Here is an 18616-nt window from a genome sequence, read left to right on the forward strand (position 1 = left end):
TTTTCATGAGGCCTATACCTAGTTGTACAACTCAATAAGAGTAGGCTAGAGGATGAGAAACTTTAAAAAATACCATGCCTAGAGTAGAGATCCTCATTATATACAACTTCCTTATTATAGACAATTATCTAAAAGAAATTTCTCAAAGAAAGATATAAAAACATACATTAGGTTAGGTGGAAGTAGCTATAGAATGAGAAATCTACGCATAAGTTCATGTCTTAGTAGGTGATCCAAAAAATGACCAAGGCAATCTTGGGGGGAAAGGTCCACAACAACCTTTTAGCCTAGTATGAAATAATAAGTACATGGATAGATATGTAAGGTAAAGCTACAATTACAAATGCCACATCATTAGGTTATAAAGAGGAGACCAACCCATCCACAAAGAAAACCATTGAAGGGTGTGGATAAGCCTTGAGCACAAAGGACTTGGAGTAGAAATACAAAAGGACCCTACAATAAAAGGGAGTGCTAATTCAATGGTAATATGTTGGAAGGAATAATGGCTTAATTACATGTTATACAAATCTCTTTTGAATACTAGTGGATTCAATATGGAGAAGGCCTACTTGATGTCCACTATTCCATACATAAATCATGAACAAAAAGATGAACTTTGGTACTTCAAAAAATTTATAATTTGAGAGTACTATAAAAACCTACACAAATTGGATCATACTTATGCTAGAAACCTATACTAGACAATGACTAATGTAGTGCCCATTAGTAATGAAAAGTATGTATGCATAATTTAAACAAAAATAATGCCATTTTAATTTTTTGTGCAGTTGGAGATTATTTTGAGGCATAGGAGAACCTTATTGTTTACATGGTCATATAAACAAGAGATTGCACTGAGTTCAAAGAATGGTCTTATTACATTACAAGACTAGAAAATATCACATGAGAGTCCAATTGTTCATTAAAGAGGATAATCAAAAGCATAGGATAACACTTATTGCAATTACCTTTTCAAGATTAATAGGCAAGTCAATAATGTAATATTTCCCTTTTGATTCTCACTTCATCTTTTCCTTACTTGTTATTTCTGTTATAGCCTAAATGAAAAGAGATTGACTATTTATTGATCCTTTAAGTGACTGCATTCATTTCAAATAAATGATTCTTGAAACATCAACCTTCTTATCATATTATCTTCTTTCAATTATTTTTAATATAAATTAATTTATGATTTAATAAACATCTTATTAATCATCAAAAAGTTCTTTTCAATGTTACAAATCAAATATTCCCACTACAAGAGTTTCTTTTCTCCATTCTTAGTGATGAATATTTAATCTAGTCAATAATATGTTGTTCCTAAATGTCCATTACAACACAATCCTATTTAGCTTTTTAGTTCTCCATAATGATCTCTCTATTTTATTACTTTCTTTGCTAAGAAAAAAAGTATCTAATTAATGTACATGTGGATAATATTGTTTGAGACAAAACTAAGATAATCTTTAATATAGTCAACAATTCTTGGTCCTTGGATTGCCCCCTAATAGTCAGGGCACTTTTTCTTTTACATTTTTCATCATTATGTTTATATCGTATCCATTTCTTCCCTAAAAATAAAAACATTTTTTATTAACATAGATATGGATTTGATATTGCTTGAGAAGAATTACACACACACACACACACACACACACACACACACACACACACACACACACATATACATACATGTACATGTATACATACATATGTGTGCGTGTGTACATGTATAAGTATATATGTGTGTGTCTATGTTTGTGTATTAGAGATTACTTTAGTGGTGAATATTCATCTTTTTGTGATCCCATCTCATGGGTTGATTGTCATTTGGAGAATAACACATACAACGTAGGCCAACTACATCATCAGATCTTTATCAAATTTGGGTTCAACACCCCTAGTAGTTGCCCATTAGTTATCACATGATTGGTCAAAAATATCGATCCAATCACCAATGCAATATACATTTTGGATACATTTATTTTAAACAGTTCGCCAACTTTTGCATGTTTGTTTCTTGTTAGCCCACGTTATTTTGCCATTACTACAACCAAATAATTTTCCCTTGGGTTGGGCATCACCTACCATTTTCTCAACACATGTCGACCACCAACCTCATTTAGCCAACTATTTCATACTGTGGGCTTGCATAGGAAGGTGCACTTCACCTACGTTTGACATTCCTACTTGTTAATCTTGTGTAATTCACCAACCTAGATTGGACTATAAGATATTATTATTGTACACAATTTGCTATTTTCTGGTCTGGAGATTGGCATTTCTTATTGTCACTGAAGTTTTAGAGTGTTGAGTGCATTGCTCATTGACTCGTGGACCCTAGTTTTCATAAAAGGCAAGTGATTTTTATTTTATTTTTTATGTCAACAGCGATACTATTGTATTGGTATAGTGATATTGGTTATGTTTTAGTTTTACCACTAGCGACTGGACATCTTAGATGCTAAGATAGCCAGAGCCTATAGGTTTGCAAATTATATTGGATAGTACCGTAGACTATAGTACAATAGCAATAGTACCATTTTTTGGAGAATGAATAATAGTATTGTTATTATATGCAATCTAAGTAGTCTACTATCACTATTCATAGTCTTTGAGTCGTCACTATTTGAGTCTTTTGTTCAACAACTAAGTTGATTTTTTTTGCAGCCTTTATCGGTTTGCAATGTCAAACAAGAGGGGTAACATGGGTTTCGATAGGATCCCTGAAAGCCAAGAGAGGCCACCATTACCAAAACACAAAAGCATAGTAGCATATTTTGGTGGTGGAAATGTTGGCAGCCTAAAAGATTCACAAGTTAGATCTCCATTGCTTATTGAAAAAGGAGATTAATCACAAGTTGGAGACTCAGACCGTATTGAAGTTCAAGTTGGTGAACCTGATATCTCAGTCAAGAATGAACTTGAACACACTTTGGAGGCACTTCCCCTAACTAGGGAGTTAGAAACTAATATTATAGAGTTGGAGTCGGTCCTAGACCAATCAAGTGAGAAAACCAAAAGTGATTCCATAAATCATGTTCATGCACAGAAGGGGAAAAGAAAATTGGAATCAAAGAAAGATTGATCTCATTGGGATCTATCCAAAAGGAATTTTTAGTTAGAATGGGTGGAAAAGTACTAGTTCATTGAACCAGTGCCCAATCCAATTGATGGTGAGCCTCCTATAGAATGCAAATGTAAGATTTGCATAGAGATAACAAAGAAGGAGAAGAGGTTGCAGCTTAAACTTGATACCATAGAAAAGCATGTCGATAAAGTTTACAAAAAGGAAACTATAGATGGAGTTGAAAAATCCATGCTAACTTGGAAAACAAAGGACAACTATTTGCATATCAGGAATGCTGAAATATATGAGTTACACCAGCAAATACGAGAGAAAAATTCTGCAGTAAAAGGTTCCATCGAAGATTTCATTGGGAAAGCAATGGAAGTGCAAAATATGGAAAAAGTTGTTCAATTAAGTGTGGTCTTTTATATTTTGAGTAGAGGACATCCTGTGATAGACTACCCTTTAATTACTACCTTATTGCACTTTTTAAAACTTTGAAACTATCTAAATAGTCAATGGTCAGTAAACAACAAGTAGGAATGGGCTAGATGTCTTGCCCAGGTTGAAAAAGAAGATATGAAGGAAAAAATAAAACACTCAAATTTCATTGCACTGTCTCTAGATGAAGTTACAACAATTGATAATACTTCCAAGGTGTGCATGCATGTTTATACTGTAAACAATTTTGGTCATCAACCCTTTCTATTATCTGTTGCTAAATTGAATTGTAGTGCGATAGCTAAAAATTAAATGATTTATTAAAGAGTACTCTAATTGAATGTGGAGTTTTGGATAAAATAGAGATTGCCAAAAAGTTGGTGTGTGTTGGAGCGAATTGAGCTTTAGTTATGCAAGGTCATAAAGGTAGTCTTTGCAAAAAGATCAAGAATGAGTTGGCACCCTACACTATTCTCATTCATTGCATGGCCTATCAAATGAATCTAGCTTTTGGAATTGTTAGCAATTTTGGTTAAGTAAAGTGGAATCTATAATCAAAGAGATTTACCAATACTTTTTATGAAGTCCAAAATGAGTCTGAGAATTTCAACACTTTTCTCAAGGACTTACTAATGGAAAGAAGCTTCTTAAAGACAATGATACTAGATGGATCTCTTTGGATGGACCATCGCATTGAGTAATCTCTTAATATCCTTCATTTCTTGGACTAATCCACTCTGTGCAAGATAGATTCCCTCAACTATATTGAAGTCTGACTAATGTTAAGATACTCTTAACTTTCACAGTTATTCTCCCCATGCTACAAGACATGAGAAATATTATAAAAAAGGTTCAACAAAGAGCTATGTACATTGCAGAATATAATAAGCTGAGTAAAATGACATGTAATAGCCTAGATACTCTATATCGATTACTACCATTAGATGAATCAAAGTTTGCAAAGTGGAAAGAAATCACAGATTTGAACAATCCTCATAACTTTTTACATATTGGTGCAAATGATGAGGTTTATGCTAGGGTACGTGGAGTTGACATACCAATGCAGTACTATGCCTGCATCAACCTTGACTCCAACCCCAATGAAGTAGGAAGTGAAGTTGAATTAGAACCAAAGAAAGTACTTTCATGTATTACAAGTGAAGACTTCAAGAAGATCAAAGACTCTGTGCTTGACTCTATCAAGCGAGTTTGCTACAATCTTTCATCAGAAATTAGATTCAGATTCCCCCCAGAGGAACTGCTCAAAGAAATGTCAATTTTTTTTCATAATATTGGTCTCTAAATTGTTCGACTAATTTTTGAAGAAGGATGATGACTTTGATTCAGCATTTTTGCAAACCTAAAGTAATCAATGGAGTAACTATAAATAAAATTTTAGATGAATCTCGACTAAGAGATCAATCATATTCTTTTACAAACATAACGAGGGAACAATATGATCTTATGGAGAACCCAAATGAAGAGGGAGAGATAACAAAGCTTTGGAAAAATCTTGTGAGAGCAATCAGTTGAGAGAGTCAATACCAAAATATTTCAATCTTACTAATTTATGTTTGACAATGATATTGGGTTCAATGGAGGATGAGAGAGTTTTCAGTACTTTAGGCTTCCTAAATTCAAAGGTTAGAGACAAATTAGACAAAAATTTGAATAATTGTTTGAGGCTCTATAATTCTAGTTATGAGGTAGAAATTTTCCCTTATGACAGGGCTCTCAACATTTGGAGAAACCAATGTCAAAGAAGAGGGATTGCGAACATTTCAGACCCAAGTGGTAGTGGCAATGGCGGTGGCAGTGGCAGTGGTAGTGGTTCATGTCCTAATATTGGAAGCAATGAAGATGATGTTGACCTTGGCATGCATATTGATGCTGATAGTGAATCTAAAGAAAACACAATGGACAATGAAATGTTATATGCAATAAATGAGGAGGATTCTAATGATAGTGATGTTGATGTGGTCTAAGCAGATTGGTAACTATGGCAGCTTCTCAACCTAAAGTTCTAACTTCTGCATGAGTCAAGTAGTAGGCTAATAGTAGTAGCTCTGATCTAAGACTCTATCTACTAATTAATTATGTTTGTAGAAGTCAATTTATAGCCTTCATTCATTGTCCTTTTATAGATGCTTAAAAAAAAAATTGAACATGTTGATGTTACAAACTTACATGTTGAGATTTTCATTGATTGTATTCTTTTAACATGTTGAGATTTTCATGGATTCTAGTTGCTTTTAGAAATTGTAACATAATGCATTTAATAGAATAAGCTCTATTTTTAAAAAATTGTATTATAATTTATAATTATAAATCAGCCCATAGCATAATACATTTAACAATTACAAACAATTACAACCCTTTGCAAATGACTTGATGTCAAATTGAAATGACCATTGACCATGAATTCCCTTTTGTAGATACAAGGGAGCAACAATAGTTGTAGGTCAGTTTGTAATTGTATATATAATCAAATTATTACTACATAATACATCATGTGTATACAACATAGTTCCAAGAATCACGGCAATTCACATGATTTGATGATTCAATTCATGATTTGATTCGAGCTTGCTAATTCCAATTCTTGTTACTTTGGTATACAATCACATTGCCAATTGTACAATTTTTTCAAGTAGTAGGACTAGGGAAATTTTTTCCATCTGCTTTGTGTAGTAATAGTATGCCAGTGCTTGGCTACCCAACTATCCTAATATGTTGGGTCTTGATTCTTGTAATAATTAACATTAAACAAAGTTGAAATTAAATCCAAAATTTGAAATTAAAGAGCAACAAGTAACAAAATGATTATAGTACTATCACTTACCAATTTGTTACTTCTTAGTGCTATCAGCTATGACTACCATTGATAGAAATAGTAACAACTTCAATTTGAGAAGATGACCTAGCTTCAATGAATTTCTTTAGGGTGCTCCATTCTACATCATTTGGAAGCTCCATTTGTTTGAGGTTGTAGCTAAATTGTTGTAAACTCATCAACAATAAATACTTCTGAGAGATATTTTTACATGAATCGAGGAATTTATCTATAACTTCATTCATTGTTGATAGTGGTTTGATGCAACTTTCAATTCTTTCTGGAGTGGTTTCCTCGAGCAAGTTGCCTAAATTAGAATTCATGTTTTCCTGCAACTTTTTCATGTAATTTTCTTTTCAAATGAATCTGCCATCTGAGTTAGCTAGATTTGGTAATCCAACAATCAACAAGTTTAGTATGATGTTATTCATCTTCATCAAGTCTTTGGAAGCAGATTTGAGAGCTTCAGCTATTTTTGTTACTTGTTCACAATTATGAAAAACTTCAATGGTCATTACAGAGGCATCCAAGTAGTTGTTTATTCCATGGTTTGCCAAATCCCTGTCATTGGATCTCTTTACTTTATTAAAAAATTTGTTAGAAATATTTTTTAAGGAATTGGTAAAGATTTTTCTTTTACCCACAATATCACTTTTTCATTTTCAAAGACAAGTCTGAGATTGCTATTTAAATCAAGCCATTCGAACAAACTATCACTATTCTTCATTATTTTGTCCCAATTTTCTTGTTTGATAAGTTTAACCATGCTTATTATAGTATCCTTCACATGATAGTCTTTGGAAGAGGTCGTTCTATTTTTTTCCATTACATACTTCATCTTTTTCTTCATTTTAGACATCTCTTTTTCACTCATTTTCTGTATTTCCTCTAGTTGTCGTTGCTAATTAGTTGCTCTCTTCCTCTCATCCTCCAATTTCTTCTTCAAATCTTGTATTGTATTTTCAATAGTTACCTCTTTTTTCTTCTCATCCTTGAGTTCCTTTTCAAATCATGGATTGTCTTTGCAGTGGACTTCTCCTTTTTCTTCCCATTGTCCAATTCCTTCTTCAAATCATGGAGTCTTTGATTAGACTCCTCTTTCTTCGTGTTCTCCAATTCCTTTCTCAAATGGAGGATTTTCTTTGCAGCTAACTCCTCTTTTTTCTTTGCATTCTCCAATTCCCTCCTCATGTGGTGGATTGTGTTAGTGCTTGTAGAAGCACTAGACTCTATTTTCTTTACATTCTCCAATTCCTTCTTCAAATCACTGATAGTTTTTGCAGTTGACTCCTCTTTTTGTTTTGTATTCTCCAACTGCTTATTCAAATTGTGGATTGTGTTTGCACTAAACTCCTCTTTTTTCTTCTCATTCCCCAATTCCTTTTGCAAATTAAAAACCATCCTTGCCCTAGACTCTGAATTTTTCTTTTCATTCTCCAATTCAATCTTCAAAATATTATTTTCCTTGACAGTAGAGTCTAAGTCAGTTTTCAATTTATTGTTGACCTGTGCACTACTCTCTATAGACTTTAAAAGCTATGCAATAGAGGCTTGTTCATACTGAAGTCTTTTTTGGCACTCATCCAATTCTTTAGTCAATTTTTGCACTTGTTCATTCATCTTTTCTCGCTGGACAATTGCCTTTGTACGAGAAGATTTCTTTATCCAGGATTTTTGCAATTCTTTGAACCTATTGTCTATTGATTTTTCCTTCGCCTTCACATTACCAAGGTCTGCCAATAACTTTTCTATTTTCTTTGTAAGCCTTTTGTTTTCCCTCTCCACTTTCAAAAGTGTAGTGTAGAACATTTTGTTGTTCTCTTTTGATATATTGATTTTGTCAATATTTTTCACTTTTGAAAAATCCATTTGAAGACTGGTAACTTGTATATCATTAGGATTTATTACATTTTATGGTAGATTATTATCTCTACCTAGGGGCATAACAGCCATGAAGTTCATCATTTCATTATTTGGTTCATATGTTGGAAATATTTTGTTAGTAGATTCCTGACATTCAACAACTACATCATTTTTCAAAGTCTTCATAATTTGCCTATTTCTTTCGCTTGTCTATTCAAACTTTGATGCAAACTCGTTCAAACTAAAATCTGGGTTTGCTAACACAATTGAGTGTTTAAAAGGTGAATTATCAATTGCATCATTGTATGCTCCTCTAACTCCAGTTAAACTTACTCCACCTATAATTATATTTTGAGGATTGCCAACAGACTGAAGATGGCCCATTCCGAATCCTTGCATTTTAGGACTATTTTATGGGTTTTGTATAGAAGCTACTGGTGCATACATTGGTGAAGTAACCACTAACATTGTTGGCAGTGTAATTGTCATAAATTTTTTCTTTTGTGCACAAGGTTCATCCATGCTAGTGCCAGTGCCAGTGCCAGTGGGATCAACTATAACTAGATTCGAAGATTTAACAAATAATGTTTTGGGATGACCTTCAGAAGCAAAGGTATAATGGTTTTTGCCCTTTTTAGATGAATCATCTTCAATCTTAAAGAGTCTAATGATTGGATTACATCCTTTTTTGGGTGGGCTTAGTACTGAAGCTGGATTCCAAATCCCTTCACCACTTGCACCAATGGACCCTATACCTGCATAACCCATTTTTTGTATCATAGTTGCCCCTTTACTATACATTTGTCTAACAAAATCACTCATTTGAAGTCTAACAATATCTCTACCCCTGGTTGACCCAGAATCCTGAATACCTTGAATATCGACATTAGACTCGAGGTCCTTTTGTCTTTCATTATCACTATCACTACCAAAATCATATAGTAGAGTTGGATGCTCTTTTTTCCAATAATTGTTGAAAAGTTCATCCTCCTCAATCTCATAAAAACTAGCTGATGTCATTGGTTCACCCAAATTTTGCCTCATTTTCCAAAACTTATTCATCTTGGTTTGACACCACATTTTAGTTGTGCATGTCTCTTTAATTTCTTTCAGCATAGACATCTTAGAAGGTTCAGATGCTTTCTTGTAGAAACGTAAGTATGTTAGAGGCTCTGATTTGTGCAATGTCATAATTTGGTATGACAATTCTTACATTGAAATATTATTCTCTATTACATGTTTCTCCATCTCTTTCTTAACCTCATCCCATGAATCCTTGTTTTTTAAATTTTCTATCAATGGAATCTCGTGATGTTGATATTTACTCACAGAGTTCCCATTGGTAATAAGTCTCATTTTTATTATGTTCAGTGGATCATAATTCAAACAACTGACAAAATCAAAGCCAAAAAAAATTACCAATTCATTTGCCACTTTGAAATCCTTTCTCTCAAATGTGAGGCCTCCAATTGTGAAAGGCAAGGAAGGAAATATCATTTTCTTTTGTTGTCCACTGAAAATTTCATTTGCACTATCCATCTACTGTACATATTCCAGTGCAAAAACCCTTTTTGTAACATGCATTAGAAGTTTGCAAGGTTCAACTGTTGAACCGTAAAACTTTAAGATAGTGTACTCTTCCATGAAGAACCAATTAGCCAATTGAATCTAACTTCTGAGTTGAAAGACACAAGCAATCTAGGCATCAAAGTGCCTATGATTTTTTGGTAAATAAGTGCTAAAAAAAAGTCTACAAAATGGTTGTAGCTTTTATTTGCAGTAGTCATCCTCATCTTATGTGTCCACTCATATACTAGACTTAGAGTCTCTAATTTCTTCTGGATTTTCTCATCAAACTTATAGACCTCAATATCAAGCTTGTTGTTCTCTGTCTCAAATATTGGGTGATGCTTTTCTAAAAGAAGGTAGCACAAGTAACTTGTGAATCTAAATGTCTTCATCTTTCATGTAGTTGTACTTTGTTTAATCATCAGTAATTGTTGTTGCATAGATTCAACAATGTGTTGAACAAAATTATATCTTACATATACCTTCTCAGCTAACTAGCCTCGACAATGGATATTACAAATCATTTCAAGAACACTGGCCCTCACTTTCTTGTTACTTTCCAATCCCAAACAAAATGATAACAAAGAAATAGTATTATGAACCCATGGCACAAAAATATCATACTGATAAGGAGGCTTATGGTCTATGTCTAGTGTAACACTAGTAGAGGACTTGTAGTAATACTTATTAAACCCTTAATAAATGAATCTTTTCTAGTTTTTCATAATCATGTGCTATTTTATCCAAGTCAATGCACTCGTTAAAGCTTTCTGGTTTAAACTCTAGCTCTGGGTCTAACAGAGTGAAAAATTCACTCTCAGTTATGGATAAAATTTCCTCCTGAGTGTTTTGGTTTACAATTTTTATTTTATTTTCATCATAATTCTAAGCGCATAGCATTACAATTTGAGGGTAAGGGAATACTTCGGGTACAATGAGTTTTGCTAATCCAGTAACTAGAGTAGCTAGTTTATTTGTATGTGCACGAATACTGTTGTTATATTTGTAACAATTTATCCCCTTCAGTGGATCTTTCCACTTATTAAACAATGAATGTCTAATTCCCATGATTCATAAATCTCCATGGATAACAGGATCAAAAATATCATGACATTCATCAGTGAAACTTGGGGTTTGTAGCACTTGCCTAAGTTCTATAATGTGTTTCTTTTCCTTTATGCTTGCACTTGTACAGGAAGTTTTTGACTTTCTTTTTCCCATGCCTACTAATGTTTATTACACAAAATTCTTCTTCAGACCCTATTTAAAATAATTGTAAAGTGTAAACCTAAGACAGTTAAAATCAAGATTTTTATTGCTACGAATTACAATGAAAAAAGTTTTTAAAAAATTGAATACCCAAAATTGAGATTAGATAATTGGTGTTATCATCTGATACTCAAATTTCACACTTGTAGTATTCAGAAAATAAAATGAAATTCTGCCAGTATAAGAAAATTTGGAATTTGAAAACCCTATCGCATCAAACTCTAAAAATAATGAACATACAGGGTAGGGTTAATAGTTAAAAATAAACTATTAAGTAATTAATGGTTTTAGATACTTTATTAATAGTATGTACAATGTACATGTAAATGACATAAAGAGTCAAGACTCAATAATTTAGTAATGCACATAACAATAATAATAATAAATTTTAAAGTAAAAATTTATTACATTGATATATATTTGAATAAATTTGTTCATTTTAAATAAATTAATTAATAAAAATAGAACTTAATTATCGATGATTTAATATGATTTTCGGATGAATTTGCAGAGTGATATCACTGTTGGCAAGAGTCATCTAGAATTGTGACACGTGTTCATCAATTGTGACATTTGTCAAGGACACGTGTCATAATTCTGGATGAATCTAGGCACTTGGGAAAGCATTCTCCAAATCGGCCTGAAATTCATCTCTAGCCATCGATCTTTCTTTTAGTCAACAGTCAGGATTCCAATTTTTGAGTAGAATCTTGTAGTACATGTGTCCCAATTTCGAGTTAATTTAATTATTCATATTCAATGAAGATATATTAAATTTTATAAAATAAAATTGGTACAAGATATGAAACAAGTGCCACTAGTACTTGCCTTTAGTTTTTATATAAATCTAATTTAAATTTAATAAATTTGTTATAATATATAAAATATTTTAACTAATAAAAATGTAATATAATTATATTTTTCTGTAATGATGTTAATTTAAATTTAAATTTTATTCATAAATATATTATATAATCATTGATATATATGTTTTATTACATATATATCATATGGTTATAATTATATTATATTATAAATAATTATATTATATGTTCAATTATATAATAAATAATTATAAATAAAAATAATAATATTTTTATAATGATAATAAATCTTAAATGATTATACAATATAAGTAATATTATTTTTAATTGAATGACAAAAAAATATTATAATTTATTAAAAAAAAACCTTATTACAATATAAAATATAAACCAATGCACTTACATTAAAAAAATAAAAATATTAACGTTAATGAATCACATTGAAAATGAAATATTTAGCTCTTAGCCCTAAGCCTAGTACCTACCGGCAAGTACTAATAATTATTAATAAATTATAATGACAATAGTTTAATTTAAATAAAATAAATAAAATTTAAAAATATAATTACAAATATTATATTTTTATTCATATTTATTATTTAGTTTTAAACTAAAAATGTAATATAGTTTAATTATCTATAAATTATTAACATATATTGATAATTGCAATAATTGTTTATAAACATAATTATTAATAATATTAACCGAGTCTTCCAATTGGCAATGATCGGACACGTGTCACAATTTCAGATGAATCTAGGCACATGGGAAAGCATTCTCCAAATTGACCCAAAAGTCATCTCAGGTCGTCGATCCTTCTTTTATGCAACGGTTGAGATTTCGCACAGAATCTTCAAGTACACGTGTCCCAGTTTCGAGTAGAAATAGACTTTATCTTCAATCTTTTAAAATTTGGCCCAAAGTTGAGCCACGGTCATTGAAAAGAATTTACATAGCATATTAATTAATATAGAGAAATTGTTATTAATTATTATTATTTTACTTTTAAGCTTGAGCAATGAGCATGTCAAAATCATGATGTTAATTTAATTATTTCTATAAAATTATATATATATATATATATATATATATATATAAAATATAATTTATAATAATTAATATAATAGTTTTAATATATGTAAATAAAAGAATTTTTTTCTATTATAGAATTGACTTTCTTTTCTATCATAAACTTTTTATTGTAAAGATGATATGAAAAATTCAATGAAGATATATTAAATTTTATAAAATAAAATTGGTGCAAGATATCATAAAATAATAATAATGACAATAGTTTAATGTAAATAAAATAATTACAATTTAAAAAATAATTTCAAATGCTCTAATTTTATTCATATTTATTATTTAATTTTAAAATTAAAATATAATATAGTTAAAATATCTATAAATTATTAAAATTTAACATATGTTGAAAATTGCGATAATTGTTTATAAACTATTCTTCATCATTTAAAAGATTTCATAATGAAAAAAAGTTAGGAATAGGTGACAAGATAGGTATGAAATAAAAATTTGACATATAAATTATCAAAATTATATTTAACTTTGTTAAGGTTATAATCTATTAATCGTTAGTTTTCCTTGAAGCTCCATTTGTTTTAACCAATCAAATTAACCCAAAATAGTTAATTATTAATAGTTAACTATTTTTAACAAAGTCGCAGACTAACAGTAACATTTCAATAGTGCATTGAGAATCAAGATGCTAAAAATTTTTTTACAAAGTTGTAGACTAACAAGAACAACGATTTGAGAAGCCAAAAACTATTATTTCATTGATAATATTTTAGACTGTACAATGTACATAGTACTGATTCATAGCATGGATATTCAAAATAGCTGATTAAATCAACCTGGTTTTACTATTTCATAATTTAAAAAAAAGGGTAAGGCCCAATCCAAAGAAAAATATAGATATCTTTAAAACATTTTTTTGCCCTAAGGGCAACAAGTAAGGAATCAATATTCAAAAACAAGGAACAGGGAACCAAGGAACCAGGGAGGCTGGAAGCATGAGCAAGCTAAGGGGTCGAGGGCTTGAAGCCTTTAATCAAAAAGGTCTTCAAGTCTGTCCACGAGTAATCTGTTGGAGAAGATGATGTTTTTGAACTCGTCCAGCCATGTGAAGTCGATCTCGATGACATCGTCCAACAACAACCATTTTCGTAAGAAATTTTTTCTAAGCTACACCCACTTCCGATGGTGAGTCAATTGTCATTCGTTCATGCTGAGCAAGAAATGATGTTTATGTATAATACACCTTATGCCTTCCTCCCAACACTTGTCTACTACATCTGCAAAAGGAATGCCAATGCCTGGCCCCAGTACTTGCTTAGCCAATACAAGAATTTTGACATCATCTTCTAAAATATTTCCTTAAAAACATTACACATAAGCATCATCATGTCTATTTGACTACCTCCAAGGTTGAGAAGAGATGCGAAAAAGTAGGAGGTAATATCCGTGGACACACGATACCTCTTATCATTTCTCACGATTTCATAGCCGAGTACCATGAATATAGCATGGTGGATAAAAGGACTTTGGTCATCTACCTTACAAACCATGGCAAGGACATTGTTAGGAATCCTACCCAAAAAGGGCTTTTACAGAGTCATTGTAGTGCATTTTAGGTGAATTGGTGTATCCATGACTAAGATTCAAGAAACTCTACAAACTACAATTGCAAACCAAATTCAAATTGCAGAATATGAGAAATGATAATGAAAGAGAAATTGAAGAGGAAATTTAATGGTAGTTGCATTTAATTCTTTGGCATTCACAATCTTTCATATCTTATTTTTTCATATTCCTATTAATTTTCAAGTGTGTGAAATGTCAAAATGTACTGGCATTAATGTCAGACAATTGATAGTGTCTAACATTGAGTAATAATTTCCATGCAAACCTTTCCATGTGTCTCCATTCTGGAGAATTGTGTGTGGCTCCAGGTCTTTTCAAGCAAGTGGCCCTGAGATGCATCTTCTATCATTGATCTCCAACTAATCAATGATCAATAAAACTATTGTATTTACTATTAACAATACGAAAGTGACGAAAGCTGACTTGGTAATGGTGACACTAACATAATGATGTTACGACATTATTAATAACACACCTAAGATAGTACACAAGTTGATACTTGAACTGACTACTCAACAGTCAGTACAGTCACTAGCCAATACATGTGCAAATTTTGCTTTCAGATTAAACAATTTTTTAGTTTACCACTGAAGATTAGCCAAGACCATTATTATTCATTTTCTTACAAAACAAGTAATTCACCTCTGACATTATTAATTCATTTTTGGCAAGGGAAAAAATAGCCATCATTTATTTATCCGTCGGCCAAAAAAAATATTAATTTGCCATATTTAAAATGATTTTTGCTATGGCAAGAAAAAAATTGCCAACATATAATATTTTATTTCTTTATATAGAACAAAAAATCACCCGTGACATTAAAATTTTCCTACCCACAAAATGTTGGATTTGCCAGCATTTTAGACTTTTTATTTGGGAGGGATTTCTTAAAGTTATCATTGATGTGTATGTATACTTGTATATATTTATGTATGTATAAATATACATATATACACTTATACATATACATATACATACACTTATGCATATACATATACATACACACACATGTATGTATGTATGTACACACATACACACACAAACACACATATGTATGTATACATATATGTGTGTGTACATATGTATATATATGTATATGCATATATACATATATATACTTATACACACACACACACACACACACACACACATATAAGCATTTTGTTTTAAAAAATAAAAAAGTATTATACAAAACACAACTATAAAGAATTAAATTTTATAGAACATTTGATTTTAAATTTCTCTTTATTATTTAAAAAATATTCTCATAAAACATCTCAATGTAGGATGTCAAAGACATTGTCCTGATGAATGTCATGTCTATGCACACACACACTAGCTTAGTCAGTTCTACAGATTAAGGTAATCCCTCTAAAATGAGCTAGAGATTTATTATGTCACATGTCAAATATGTATGTGTTATATGTGTGTCATATAATAAGCATAAACTATGATTATATTGGCAATATCCAAATAATGTTCTCGAGACCGAACATTATGAATTCTTCAAAATACTTGTCAAGGGTAAATGATTTACTAGAATCAATTTTCTTAACTAAAATGAAAACTGATGAACAAATAGATACTACTTATTAGAAATTTTCAGTAGTAATAGGGGTTCTTCTTTTCTACAAGTCTTGAGGTAGCAAGAGAAGGAATATCTCTTATGAATGTTTATTGTAATAGGGAAAGAGAAGCTACATTTATTTATTTTTTAGTTTGTTTGTTGGAAGGGAACAAAGTAATTTATTGGTTGTTTTTCTATGCATTTGAAAATAAAGAAAAGTTTGTCCTCAAATTTGTCTGAAAATATAATTTCTAAATGAAGTTAATCTATTGGTTCCTACATTAATGTTTTCAAATATACTCTTGTTTCATTGTGTCAAGTGTATGCATGCTATGAAATCTCTTGGTTTCATACTTTAATATACGCAATATGGGATACTAAACCTTCCCTCCTTATTTCTCTGCTACAAAGGAAGATTGAACAAATGATTTGTTAGTTATCTATTTACTTCTTCTTGAGTTTTTCACATGACAACCACATTTATCTCATGATGATGGATGAATATGAACAACCTTTGTGTCTTCTATTGAAAGGCATGCTTAGTAATCTAATTCATTTAATATCTTTTAGAAGGGATCAGAGCCTTCATATCAAAACTGGAAGAGCACTTACACATAGCCATTGTACAAATGACTCGACTATTAGTCATAGGTTATGCCTCATTATTTAAGTATTCTTGAATCATTTTGTACACATTTATAAAAGGGACAAATTTTTTTACTAACAATAATTTTGTTTTATAAAGTATAAACCTAATACAAGTTAATATTAAGTTAGGGCCAACAAAACTACAAAAGTATCAATTATATACAATTATGTAGAGATTTGACCAAGTGTAAAGGTGCTATATCCATGTAACCAAAATTCCAAAGAACACATTTTTCTTGAAATGTGCTTTTTATACAGGAGCAGTGAGATCAATCATTGGTTTCAAGCATAGATCAAAATTCTATAATATAGAGGACAATATACTCATATCAAATCTTAATATAAATATTTATAAAACATAATGAATTTCATACAATGCCTCTCTGATACTGTTAACTATATCTAGAAAAGATTAAAACATGACTTTTGGGCCTATAAAAGTCAAAATACTTTTTCCTACATTTTGAAAGGGTATAAAAACAATAGCCCCAAAGAAGGTAAGGGCAGTGGTGAAATCAAACTGGGGTTGCTGCCACAATTTCTAGAGATCTTGTTGTCTTAAGGTACTAACCATGGCACTAAAGGCCAACAAGATAGTAGGCACTATAAACAGATAAACAACCTGCCTGATCAAATAATGATAATCTGACTTCACATATTTCAAGTTCAAAGACTCAAGAAAATTGAGAAGCCTTCTCTCAACTCTAACAAAGAATGTCATAAACCTTGCATTTAGCCTTTTTTCCTGTACTCCCTAGTTCACTATCTTTGTAGACAAAAAAGGGAATCTAATGGACAAAACAGTGAAAGAAAATTGTGCGAATGAAGCATAATGCAATTTTTAATCACTACAAAATGAATGAATTGGAATGAGAATCTTGTACAGATGGGGTAGGGGCTTTATTTTTATTGCAACTTGGTACTGACTAAAAGTCATCCTAAAAAGATTGGTGCATCAAATGGTGTTGCTCAAATGCAACAAGGGTTACAATATTCTTAGGACATAAGTTGATGGTGTTTTTGTACAATTTTTTGTGGTTTGAAGGGGTATACATACCCTTGCTAAACAAATCAAGGAATGTAAATTTCTAATAAAAAGTGCTTAAGTTGCATTCACTTAGTAAAGCCTAAAAGTTGAAAGAAATTACTAACACAAAATGATTGTGAAACTATGTGTTCCTCTCGTGTCAAATGAAAATGGATGAACTATTAATGCCAAAATGCTTGTGATATTGTATTCATAGTGTAAAGAGGATACATATGATGCAATTGAGCTATAAACCTATAAAATGAAATATAAGTCAAAATGCGTATAATGCAATAGAGGACGACTGTTTGGAATACAGGATAGGGATTTTCTTTTTTTGTTGAACACCTATTAGAAATGAATTTTTAAAAGTGACTTTAATACAATTTTGACCATACTACATCTAAGGTTTTCTAAAGATTTCGAACATCTATATGTGTAGGTACATCCATATCGATTCATTATGCATCATTGAAAAATTTAGTGTTGGATTACTCATCCAAATGAGCTACTAGCCCTTAGAAAACCAACTCATCTTTGATAAATCTTCATATAAATTATAGAAAATTCTTCTTTTCAATTAAGATGGAAGCTCGTTGATATCCTCTATTTGTGATGCTAGTGCAATACTCTTTTTCTAACCACCATTTCCTATTGTTACTAAAGCATCTTATTGATTGAAAGAACCTATTTCCATTGATAAACAAGGAAATGTAAAAAGAATCTAGTTTTTGATTTGGAGAGGTGGCCGAGGCAATGGATTCTTCATTCAAACACTCTAGTTTCTCATCGGTTGGTTTCCCATTGGATTCTCGTTGCCTAATAGGCCCATGCAATG

This window comes from Cupressus sempervirens, chromosome 3, assembly GCF_028749045.1.
Source record: "Cupressus sempervirens isolate cs-2001-9-10 chromosome 3, ASM2874904v1, whole genome shotgun sequence".
Lineage (NCBI taxonomy): Eukaryota > Viridiplantae > Streptophyta > Pinopsida > Cupressales > Cupressaceae > Cupressus > Cupressus sempervirens.